Raw genomic sequence first — 11,470 nt, forward strand, 5'->3', positions numbered from 1 at the left:
AAGAGAGGGATGCAGAGGCTCAAGAGAATGATGCAGAGGCTCAAGGGAGTGATACAGAGGCTTAAGAGAGTGAAGCAGAGGCTGAAGAGAGTGATGCAGAGGCTTAAGAGAGTGATGCAGACGACAAAGAGAGGTAATCAGAGGCTTAAGAGAGTGATGCAGAGGCTCAAGAGAGGGATACAGAGGCTCATGAGAGTGATGCAGAGGCTCAAGAGAGTTATGCAGAGGCTCATGAGAGTGATGCAGAGGGTTAGGAGAATGATGCAGAGGCTCAAGAGAGTGATGCAGAGGCTCAAGAGACGGATGTAGAGGCTCAAGAGAGTGATGCAGAGGCTAAAGAGAGTGATGCAGAGGCTCAAGAGAGTTCTGCAGAGGCTCAAGAGAGTGATGCATAGGCTTACGAGAGTGATGCAGATGATCACGAGAGGGATGCAGAGGCTTAAGAGAGTGATGCAGAGGTTGAAGACAGTGTTGCGGAGGCGTAGGAGAGGGATGCAGAGGGTCAAGAGAGTGATGCAGAGGCTCAAGAGAGTGATGCATAGGCTCAAGAGAGTGATGCAGTGGCTTAAGAGAGGGATGCAGAGGCTCAAGAGAGGGATGCAGAGGCTCAAGAGAGGGATGCAGAGGCTCAAGAGAGGGAAGCAGAGGCTCAAGTGAGGGGATGCAGAGGCACATAAGAGGAATGCAGAGGCTCTTGAGAGTGATGCAGAGGCTCAAGAGAGGGATGCATAGGCTTAAGATAGTGATGCAAAGGCTCAAGAGAGGGATGCAGGAGTTCAAGAGAGGGATGCAGAGGCTCAAGAGAGTGATGCAGAGGCTTAAGAGAGGGATGCAGCGGCTCAAGAGAGTGAAGCAGAGGCTTAAGAGAGGGATGCAGAGGCACAAGATAATGATGAAGAGGCTCAAGAGAGTGCTGCTGCGGCTCAAGAGAGGGGTGCTGAGGCTCCAGAGAGGGATGCAGAGGCTCCATAGAGTGATGCAGAGGATTAAGAGAGTGACGCAGAGGCTCAAGAGAGTGATGCAGTCTCAAGAGAGGAATGCAGATGCTCAGGAGAGTGATTAAGAGGCTTACGAGAGTGATGCAGAGACATAAGAGAGTGATGCAGAGGCGTAAGAGAGGGATGCAGAGGCTCAAGAGAGGGATGCAGAGGCTCAAGATAGGGATGCAGGAGCTCAAGAGAGTGATGCCGAGGCACACGAGAATGATTCAGAGGCTTACGAGAGTGATGCAGATGATCAAGAGAGGGATGCAGAGGCTTAAGAGAGGGATGCATAGGCTTGGGAGAATGATGTAGAAGCTTATGAGAGGGATGCAGAGGCTCAAGAGAATGATGCAGTGGCTCAAGAGAGTGACGCAAATGATCAAGAGAGGGATGCAGAGGCATAAGAGAGTCATGCAGAGGCTCAAGAGAGTGATGTAGAGGCTTAAGAGAATGATGCAGAGGCTCAAGAGAGTGATGCAGAGGCTTAAGAAAGTGATGCAGAGGCTTAAGATTGAGATGCAGAGGCTCAAGAGAGGGATGCAGAGGCTCAAGAGAGGGGATGCAGAGGCACAAGAGAGGTATGCAGAGGCTCGTGAGAGTGATGCAGAGGCTTAAGAGAGGGATGCATAGGCTTGGGAGAGTGATGCAAAGGCTCACGAGAAAGATGCAGAGGCTCAAGAGAATGATGACGAGGCTAAAGGGAGTGCTGTAGAGGCTCAAGAGAGGGATGCTGAGGCTCCAGAGAGGGATGCAGAGGCTCCAGAGAGTTATGCAGAGGCTGAAGAGAGTGATGTAGAGGCTCAAGAGAGTGATGCAGAGGCTTAAGAGAGTGACTCAGAAGCTCAAGAGAGTTATGCAGAGGCTCAAGAGAATGATGTAGAGGCTTAAGAGAGGGATGCAGAGGCTCAAGAGAGTGATGCAGAGGCTTAAGAGAGTGATGCAGAGGCTTAAGATTGAGATGCAGAGGCTCAAGAGAGGGATGCAGAGGCTCAAGAGAGGGGATGCAGAGGCACAAGAGAGGGATGCAGAGGCTCGTGAGAGTGATGCAGAGGCTCAAGAGAGGGATGCATAGGCTTGGGAGAGTGATGCAAAGGCTCACGAGAGGGATGCAGAGGCTCAAGAGAATGGTGAAGAGGCTAAAGGGAGTGCTGTAGAGGCTCAAGAGAGGGATGCTGAGGCTCCAGAGAGGGATGCAGAGGCTCCAGAGAGTTATGCAGAGGCTGAAGAGAGTGATGTAGAGGCTCAAGAGAGTGATGCAGAGGCTTAAGAGAGTGACTCAGAAGCTCAAGAGAGTTATGCAGAGGCTCAAGAGAATGATGTAGAGGCTTAAGAGAGGGATGCAGAGGCTCAAGAGAGTGATGCAGAGGCTTAAGAGAGTGATGCAGAGGCTTAAGATTGAGATGCAGAGGCTCAAGAGAGGGATGCAGAGGCTCAAGAGAGGGGATGCAGAACCACAAGAGAGGGATGCAGAGGCTCGTGAGAGTGATGCAGAGGCTCAAGAGAGGGATGCATAGGCTTGGGAGAGTGATGCAAATGCTCACGAGAGGGATGCAGAGGCTCAAGAGAATGGTGAAGAGGCTAAAGGGAGTGCTGTAGAGGCTCAAGAGAGGGATGCTGAGGCTCCAGAGAGGGATGCAGAGGCTCCAGAGAGTTATGCAGAGGCTGAAGAGAGTGATGTAGAGGCTCAAGAGAGTGATGCAGAGGCTTAAGAGAGTGACTCAGAAGCTAAAGAGAGTTATGCAGAGGCTCAAGAAAATGATGTAGAGGCTTAAGAGAGGGATGAAGAGGCTCAAGAGAATGATGCAGAGGTTCAAGGGAGTGATACAGAGGCTTAAGAGAGTGAAGCAGAGCCTGAAGAGAGTGATGCAGAGGCTTAAGAGAGTGATGCAGACGACAAAGAGAGGGAATCAGAGGCTTAAGAGAGTGATGCAGAGGCTTACTAGAGTGTTGCAGAGGCTCAAGAGAGGGATACAGAGGCTCATGAGAGTGATGCAGAGGCTCAAGAGAGTTATGCAGAGGCTCATGAGAGTGATGCAGAGGGTTAGGAGAATGATGCAGAGGCTCAAGAGAGTGATGCAGAGGCTTAAGAGAGTGATGCAGAGGCTTAAGAGAGGGATGCAGAGGCTCAAGAGAGGGATGCAAAGGCTCAAGAGAGGGGATGCAGAGGCACAAGAGATGGATGCAGAGGCTCGTGGGAGTGATCCAGAGGCTCAAGAGCGGGATGCATAGGCTTGGGAGAGTGATGCAAATGCTCACGAGAGGGATGCAGAGGCTCATGAGAGGGATGCAGGAGTTCAAGAGAGGGATGCAGAGGCTCAAGAGAGTGATGCAGAGGCTTAAGAGAGGGATGCAGAGGCTCAAGAGAGTGATGCAGAGGGTTAGGAGAGGGATGCAGAGGCTTAAGAGAATGATGAAGAGGCTAAAGAGAGTGCTGTAGAGGCTCAAGAGAGGGATGCTGAGGCTCCAGAGAGGGATGCAGAGGCTCCAGAGATTTATGCAGAGGCTGAAGAGAGTTATGCAGAAGCTCAAGAGAATGATGTAGAGGCTTAAGAGAGGGATGCAGAGGCTCAGGAGAATGATGCAGAGGCTCAAGGGAGTGATGCAGACGATCAAGAGAGGGATGCAGAGGCTTAAGGTTATTTTCTGATCAATTATGTGTTTGCATCATTTTTATCGTATATATAATGAATTAATAACAATAAACTGAAAATTAAAAAAAACGTGGAAAAACGGCCTAATTCGATGATATTTTGTTTAAATCACATAAAGGAAAAGGGGATGATAAAGGTCAAAATATTGATAAATTCGATGATTTTTAGTACAAAACAAAATTCAAGAAAACTTGCTTAAAATGCAAAATATGCGAAATTCTGAGATTTGAAGACCAAATCACATATCATGAGAAAACATGAAGTAGTATCGAAATATTGGCAAAAACTAATATATATACGTAAAATCACACTACATGAATAACGTGAAAAAAGTCACTATATTACCATATATAAGGATTTTTAACTTCAAATCATAGAGCGAGGTTTCGTATTATTTAGATCCAAGAAAAGACATATGACAATGTTGTTTCAAATACAAATGATAAAAATCAATGTGTTTTCATTAAAATTAACTAAAATGTTCCTGATTTTGCGTTTATATTACCGATGGAAGATGTACACGTAAAGCTCCTCTAATCCGGCTGAAACGTCGATATATGCAATAAAAACAGAACTTCTCCCCTTTTCAATATCTTACTCAGTATTTTAACGAGAAACAAATAGTTGATTGAAAATGAAGTGTTTAAGGTTAATTTCTAATCAATTATGTGTTTGCATAATTTTTATCGTATATTTAATGAATTAATAGCAATAAACTGAAAATTCACAAAACGTGGAAAAACAGCAAAATATTGCCTAATTTCATAATACTTTGTTTATATCACATAAAGAAAAAGGGGATGATAAACGTCAAAATATTGATGATTTCGATGATTTTTAGTACGAAACAAAATGCAAGAAAACTTGCTTAAAATGCAATATTATGCGAAAATCTGAGATTTCAAGGCCAAATCACATATCGTGATACTACATGAAATAGTATCGAAATATTGGTAAAATTATTATATTTATGTAATATCAAACTACATGAAAAACGTGAAAAAAGTCATTATTATACCAAATTTGAGGATTTTAACTTCGAATCATAGAGTGACGTTTCGTATTTTTTAGACCCTAGAAAAGACGTATAAAGATGTTGCTTCCAATACAAATGATAAAAATCAATGTGTTTTAATTAAAATTAACTAAAATGTTCCTGATTTTCGGTTTATATTACCGATGGAAGATGTACACGTAAAACCGTTCTACTCCGGCTGAAACGTCGATATATGCAATAAAAACAGAACTCCTCCCATTTTCAATATCTTACTCAGTATTTTAACGAGAAACAAATAGAGGATTGAAAATGAAGTATTTAAGGTTATTTTCTGTTCAATGATGTGTTTGCATAATTTTTATCGTATATTTAATGAATTAATAACAATAAACTGAAAATTCACAAAAACGTGGAAAAACGGCCTAATTCGATGATATTTTGTTTAAATCACATAAAGGAAAAGGGGATGATAAAGGTCAAAATATTGATATATTCGATGATTTTTAGTACAAAACAAAATGCAAGAAAACTTGCTTAAAATGCAAAATTTGCGAAATTCTGAGAATTGAAGACCAAATCACATATCGTGAGAAAACATGAAGTAGTATCGAAATATTGGTAAAAACGAATATATATACGTAAAATCACATTACATAAATAACGTGAAAAGTCACTATATTACCATATTTGAGGATTTTAACTTCAAATCATAGAGCGAGGTTTCGTATTATTTAGATCCTAGAAAAGACATATGACAATGTTGTTTCAAATACAAATGATAAAAATCAATGTGTTTTCATTAGAATTAACTAAAATGTTCCTGATTTTCCGTTTATATTACCGATTTAAGATGTACACGTAAAACCGCTCTAATCCGGCTGAAACGTCGATATATACAATAAAAACAGAACTTCTCCCCTTTCCAATATCTTACTCAGTATTTTAACGAGAAACAAATAGTTCACTGAAAATGGAGTGTTTAAGGTTAATTTGTAATCAATTATGTGTTTGCATCATTTTTATCGTATATTTAATGAATTTAAACACACTGGCAGGGGCCTCCAGCATGCCGAGGCTCAAGAGAGTGATGCAAAGGCTAAAGAGAGGGAAGCAGAGGCTCATGAGAGGGATGCTGAGGCTCAAGAGATGGATACAGGAGCTCAAGAGAGTGATGCCGAGGCTCAAGAGAGTGATTCAGAGGCTTACGAGAGTGATGCAGAGGCTCAAGAGAGGGATGCAGAGGCTTAAGAGAGTGATGCAAAGGCTCAAGAGAGGGATGCAGAGGCTCATGAGAGGGATGCTGAGGCTCAAGAGATGGATACAGGAGCTCAAGAGAGTGATGCCGAGGCTCAAGAGAGTGATTCAGAGGCTTAAGAGAGTGATGCAGAGGCTTAAAAGACGGATGCAGAGGCTCATGAGTGGGATGCAGAGGCTCAAATGAGGGATGCAGAGGCACAAGAGAGGGACGCAGAGGCTCTTGACAGTGATGAAGAGCCTCCAGAGAGGGTTGCAGAGGCTTCAGAGAGTGATGCAAAGGCTCAAGAGAGGGATGCAGAGGTTTAAGAGAGGGATGCAGAGGCTAAAGAGAGGGATGCAGAGGCTTAAGAGAGTGATGCAAAGGCTCAAGAGAAGGATGCAGAGGCTCATGAGAGGGATACAGGAGTTCAAGAGTGGGATGCAGAGGCTCAATAGAGTGATGCAGAGGCTTAAGAGAGGGATGCAGAGGCTCAAGAGAGTGCTGCAGAGGCTCAAGAGAGGGATGCTGAGGCTCCAGAGAGGGATGCAGAGGGTGAAGAGAGAGATGCAGAGGCTTAAGAGAGTGATTCAGAGGCACAAGAGATTGATGCATAGGCTGAAGAGAATGATGTAGAGGCTTAAGAGAGGGATGCAGAGGCTCAAGAGAATGATGCAGAGGCTCAAGAGAGTGATGCAGAGGATAAAGAGAGGGATGCAGAGAGAAAAGAAAAAAGAAAAAAAAGAGAGAGGGAAAATTCACAAAAACGTGAAAAAACAGCAAAATATTGCCTAATTCGATGATATTTTGTTTAAATCACATAAAGGAAAAGGGGATGATAAAGGTCAAAATATTGATAAATTCGATGATTTTTAGTACAAAACAAAATGCAAGAAAACTTGCTTAAAATGCAAAATTTGCGAAATTCTGAGAATTGAAGACCAAATCACATATCGTGAGAAAACATGAAGTAGTATCGAAATATTGGTAAAAACGAATATATATACGTAAAATCACATTACATAAATAACGTGAAAAGTCACTATATTACCATATTTGAGCATTTTAACATCAAATCATAGAGAGAGGTTTCGTATTATTTAGATCCTAGAAAAGACATATGACAATGTTGTTTCAAATACAAATGATAAAAATCAATGTGTTTTCATTAGAATTAACTAAAATGTTCCTGATTTTCCGTTTATATTACCGATGTAAGATGTACACGTAAAACCGCTCTAATCCGGCTGAAACGTCGATATATGCAATAAAAACAGAACTTCTCCCCTTTCCAATATCTTACTCAGTATTTTAACGAGAAACAAATAGTTCACTGAAAATGGAGTGTTTAAGGTTAATTTGTAATCAATTATGTGTTTGCATCATTTTTATCGTATATTTAATGAATTTAAAAACACTGGCAGGGGCCTCCAGCATGCCGAGGCTCAAGAGAGTGATGCAAAGGCTAAAGAGAGGGATGCAGAGGCTCATGAGAGGGATGCTGAGGCTCAAGAGATGGATACAGGAGCTCAAGAGAGTGATGCCGAGGCTCAAGAGAGTGATTCAGAGGCTTACGAGAGTGATGCAGAGGCTCAAGAGAGGGATGCAGAGGCTTAAGAGAGTGATGCAAAGGCTCAAGAGAGGGATGCAGAGGCTCATGAGAGGGATGCTGAGGCTCAAGAGATGGATACAGGAGCTCAAGAGAGTGATGCCGAGGCTCAAGAGAGTGATTCAGAGGCTTAAGAGAGTGATGCAGAGGCTTAAAAGACGGATGCAGAGGCTCATGAGTGGGATGCAGAGGCTCAAGTGAGGGATGCAGAGGCACAAGAGAGGGACGCAGAGGCTCTTGACAGTGATGAAGAGCCTCCAGAGAGGGTTGCAGAGGCTTAAGAGAGTGATGCAAAGGCTCAAGAGAGGGATGCAGAGGTTTAAGAGAGGGATGCAGAGGCTAAAGAGAGGGATGCAGAGGCTTAAGAGAGTGATGCAAAGGCTCAAGAGAAGGATGCAGAGGCTCATGAGAGGGATGCAGGAGTTCAAGAGTGGGATGCAGAGGCTCAATAGAGTGATGCAGAGGCTTAAGAGAGGGATGCAGAGGCTCAAGAGAGTGCTGCAGAGGCTCAAGAGAGGGATGCTGAGGCTCCAGAGAGGGATGCAGAGGGTGAAGAGAGAGATGCAGAGGCTTAAGAGAGTGATTCAGAGGCACAAGAGATTGATGCATAGGCTGAAGAGAATGATGTAGAGGCTTAAGAGAGGGATGCAGAGGCTCAAGAGAATGATGCAGAGGCTCAAGAGAGTGATGCAGAGGATAAAGAGAGGGATGCAGAGAGAAAAGAAAAAAGAAAAAAAAGAGAGAGGGAAAATTCACAAAAACGTGAAAAAACAGCAAAATATTGCCTAATTCGATGATATTTTGTTTAAATCACATAAAGGAAAAGGGCATGATGAACCTCAAAATATTGCTAAATTCGATGATTTTAAAAAAGACGAAAAAGATGATCCAAGAAAAGACATATGACAATGTTGTTTCCAATACAAATGATAAAAATCAATGTGTTTTCATTAGAATTAACTAAAATGTTCCTGATTTTCCGTTTATATTACCGATGGAAGATGTACACGTAAAACCACTCTAATCCGGCTGAAACGTCGATATATGCAATAAAAAGCGAACTTCTCCCCTTTTCAATATCTTACTCAGTATTTTAAAGAGAAACAAATAGATGATTGAAAATGAAGTATTTAAGACTAATTTCTAATCAATTATATGTTTGCATCATTTTTATCGTATATTTAATGAATTAATAACAATGAACGGAAAATTCACAAAAACGTGAAAAAACAGCAAAATATTGCCTAATTCGATGATATTTTGTTTAAATCACATAAAGGAAAAGGGGATGATGAACCTCAAAATATTGCTAAATTCGATGATTTTTAGTACAAAACAAAATGCAAGAAACTTGCTTAAAATGCAAAATTTGTGAAATTCTGAGATATGAAGGCCAAATCACTAACCGTGAGAAAACATGAAGTAGTATCGAAATATTGGTAAAAACAAATATATTTACGTAAAATCACACTACATAAAAAACGTGAAAAAAGTCACTATTTTACCATATTTGAGAATTTTAACTGCGAATCATAAAGCGAGATTTCGTATTATTTAGATCCAAGAAAAGACATATGACAATGTTGTTTCCAATACAAATGATAAAAATCAATGTTGTTTCCGATACAAATGATAAAAATCAATGTGTTTTCATTAGAATTAACTAAAAGGTTCCTGATTTTCCGTTTATATTACCGATGGAAGTATTACACGTAAAACCGCTCCATTCCGGCTGAAACGTCGATAAATGCAATAAAAAGGAACTTCTCCCCTTTCCAATATCTTACTCAGTATTTTAACGAGAAACAAATAGTTCACTGAAAATGGAGTGTTTAAGGTTAATTTGTAATCAATTATGTGTTTGCATCATTTTTATCGTATATTTAATGAATTTAAACACACTGGCAGGGGCCTCCAGCATGCCGAGGCTCAAGAGAGTGATGCAAAGGCTAAAGAGAGGGAAGCAGAGGCTCATGAGAGGGATGCTGAGGCTCAAGAGATGGATACAGGAGCTCAAGAGAGTGATGCCGAGGCTCAAGAGAGTGATTCAGAGGCTTACGAGAGTGATGCAGAGGCTCAAGAGAGGGATGCAGAGGCTTAAGAGAGTGATGCAAAGGCTCAAGAGAGGGATGCAGAGGCTCATGAGAGGGATGCTGAGGCTCAAGAGATGGATACAGGAGCTCAAGAGAGTGATGCCGAGGCTCAAGAGAGTGATTCAGAGGCTTAAGAGAGTGATGCAGAGGCTTAAAAGACGGATGCAGAGGCTCATGAGTGGGATGCAGAGGCTCAAGTGAGGGATGCAGAGGCACAAGAGAGGGACGCAGAGGCTCCTGACAGTGATGAAGAGCCTCCAGAGAGGGTTGCAGAGGCTTAAGAGAGTGATGCAAAGGCTCAAGAGAGGGATGCAGAGGTTTAAGAGAGGGATGCAGAGGCTAAAGAGAGGGATGCAGAGGCTTAAGAGAGTGATGCAAAGGCTCAAGAGAAGGATGCAGAGGCTCATGAGAGGGATACAGGAGTTCAAGAGTGGGATGCAGAGGCTCAATTGAGTGATGCAGAGGCTTAAGAGAGGGATGCAGAGGCTCAAGAGAGTGCTGCAAAGGCTCAATAGAGGGATGCTGAGGCTCCAGAGAGGGATGCAGAGGGTGAAGAGAGAGATGCAGAGGCTTAAGAGAGTGATTCAGAGGCACAAGAGATTGATGCATAGGCTGAAGAGAATGATGTAGAGGCTTAAGAGAGGGATGCAGAGGCTCAAGAGAATGATGCAGAGGCTCAAGAGAGTGATGCAGAGGATAAAGAGAGGGATGCAGAGAGAAAAGAAAAAAGAAAAAAAAGAGAGAGGGAAAATTCACAAAAACGTGAAAAAACAGCAAAATATTGCCTAATTCGATGATATTTTGTTTAAATCACATAAAGGAAAAGGGGATGATAAAGGTCAAAATATTGATAAATTCGATGATTTTTAGTACAAAACAAAATGCAAGAAAACTTGCTTAAAATGCAAAATTTGCGAAATTCTGAGAATTGAAGACCAAATCACATATCGTGAGAAAACATGAAGTAGTATCGAAATATTGGTAAAAACGAATATATATACGTAAAATCACATTACATAAATAACGTGAAAAGTCACTATATTACCATATTTGAGCATTTTAACATCAAATCATAGAGAGAGGTTTCGTATTAATTAGATCCTAGAAAAGACATATGACAATGTTGTTTCAAATACAAATGATAAAAATCAATGTGTTTTCATTAGAATTAACTAAAATGTTCCTGATTTTCCGTTTATATTACCGATGTAAGATGTACACGTAAAACCGCTCTAATCCGGCTGAAACGTCGATATATGCAATAAAAACAGAACTTCTCCCCTTTCCAATATCTTACTCAGTATTTTAACGAGAAACAAATAGTTCACTGAAAATGGAGTGTTTAAGGTTAATTTGTAATCAATTATGTGTTTGCATCATTTTTATCGTATATTTAATGAATTTAAAAACACTGGCAGGGGCCTCCAGCATGCCGAGGCTCAAGAGAGTGATGCAAAGGCTAAAGAGAGGGATGCAGAGGCTCATGAGAGGGATGCTGAGGCTCAAGAGATGGATACAGGAGCTCAAGAGAGTGATGCCGAGGCTCAAGAGAGTGATTCAGAGGCTTACGAGAGTGATGCAGAGGCTCAAGAGAGGGATGCAGAGGCTTAAGAGAGTGATGCAAAGGCTCAAGAGAGGGATGCAGAGGCTCATGAGAGGGATGCTGAGGCTCAAGAGATGGATACAGGAGCTCAAGAGAGTGATGCCGAGGCTCAAGAGAGTGATTCAGAGGCTTAAGAGAGTGATGCAGAGGCTTAAAAGACGGATGCAGAGGCTCATGAGTGGGATGCAGAGGCTCAAGTGAGGGATGCAGAGGCACAAGAGAGGGACGCAGAGGCTCTTGACAGTGATGAAGAGCCTCCAGAGAGGGTTGCAGAGGCTTAAGAGAGTGATGCAAAGGCTC

This window comes from Procambarus clarkii, chromosome 47, assembly GCF_040958095.1.
Source record: "Procambarus clarkii isolate CNS0578487 chromosome 47, FALCON_Pclarkii_2.0, whole genome shotgun sequence".
Classification (NCBI taxonomy): Eukaryota; Metazoa; Arthropoda; class Malacostraca; order Decapoda; family Cambaridae; genus Procambarus; species Procambarus clarkii.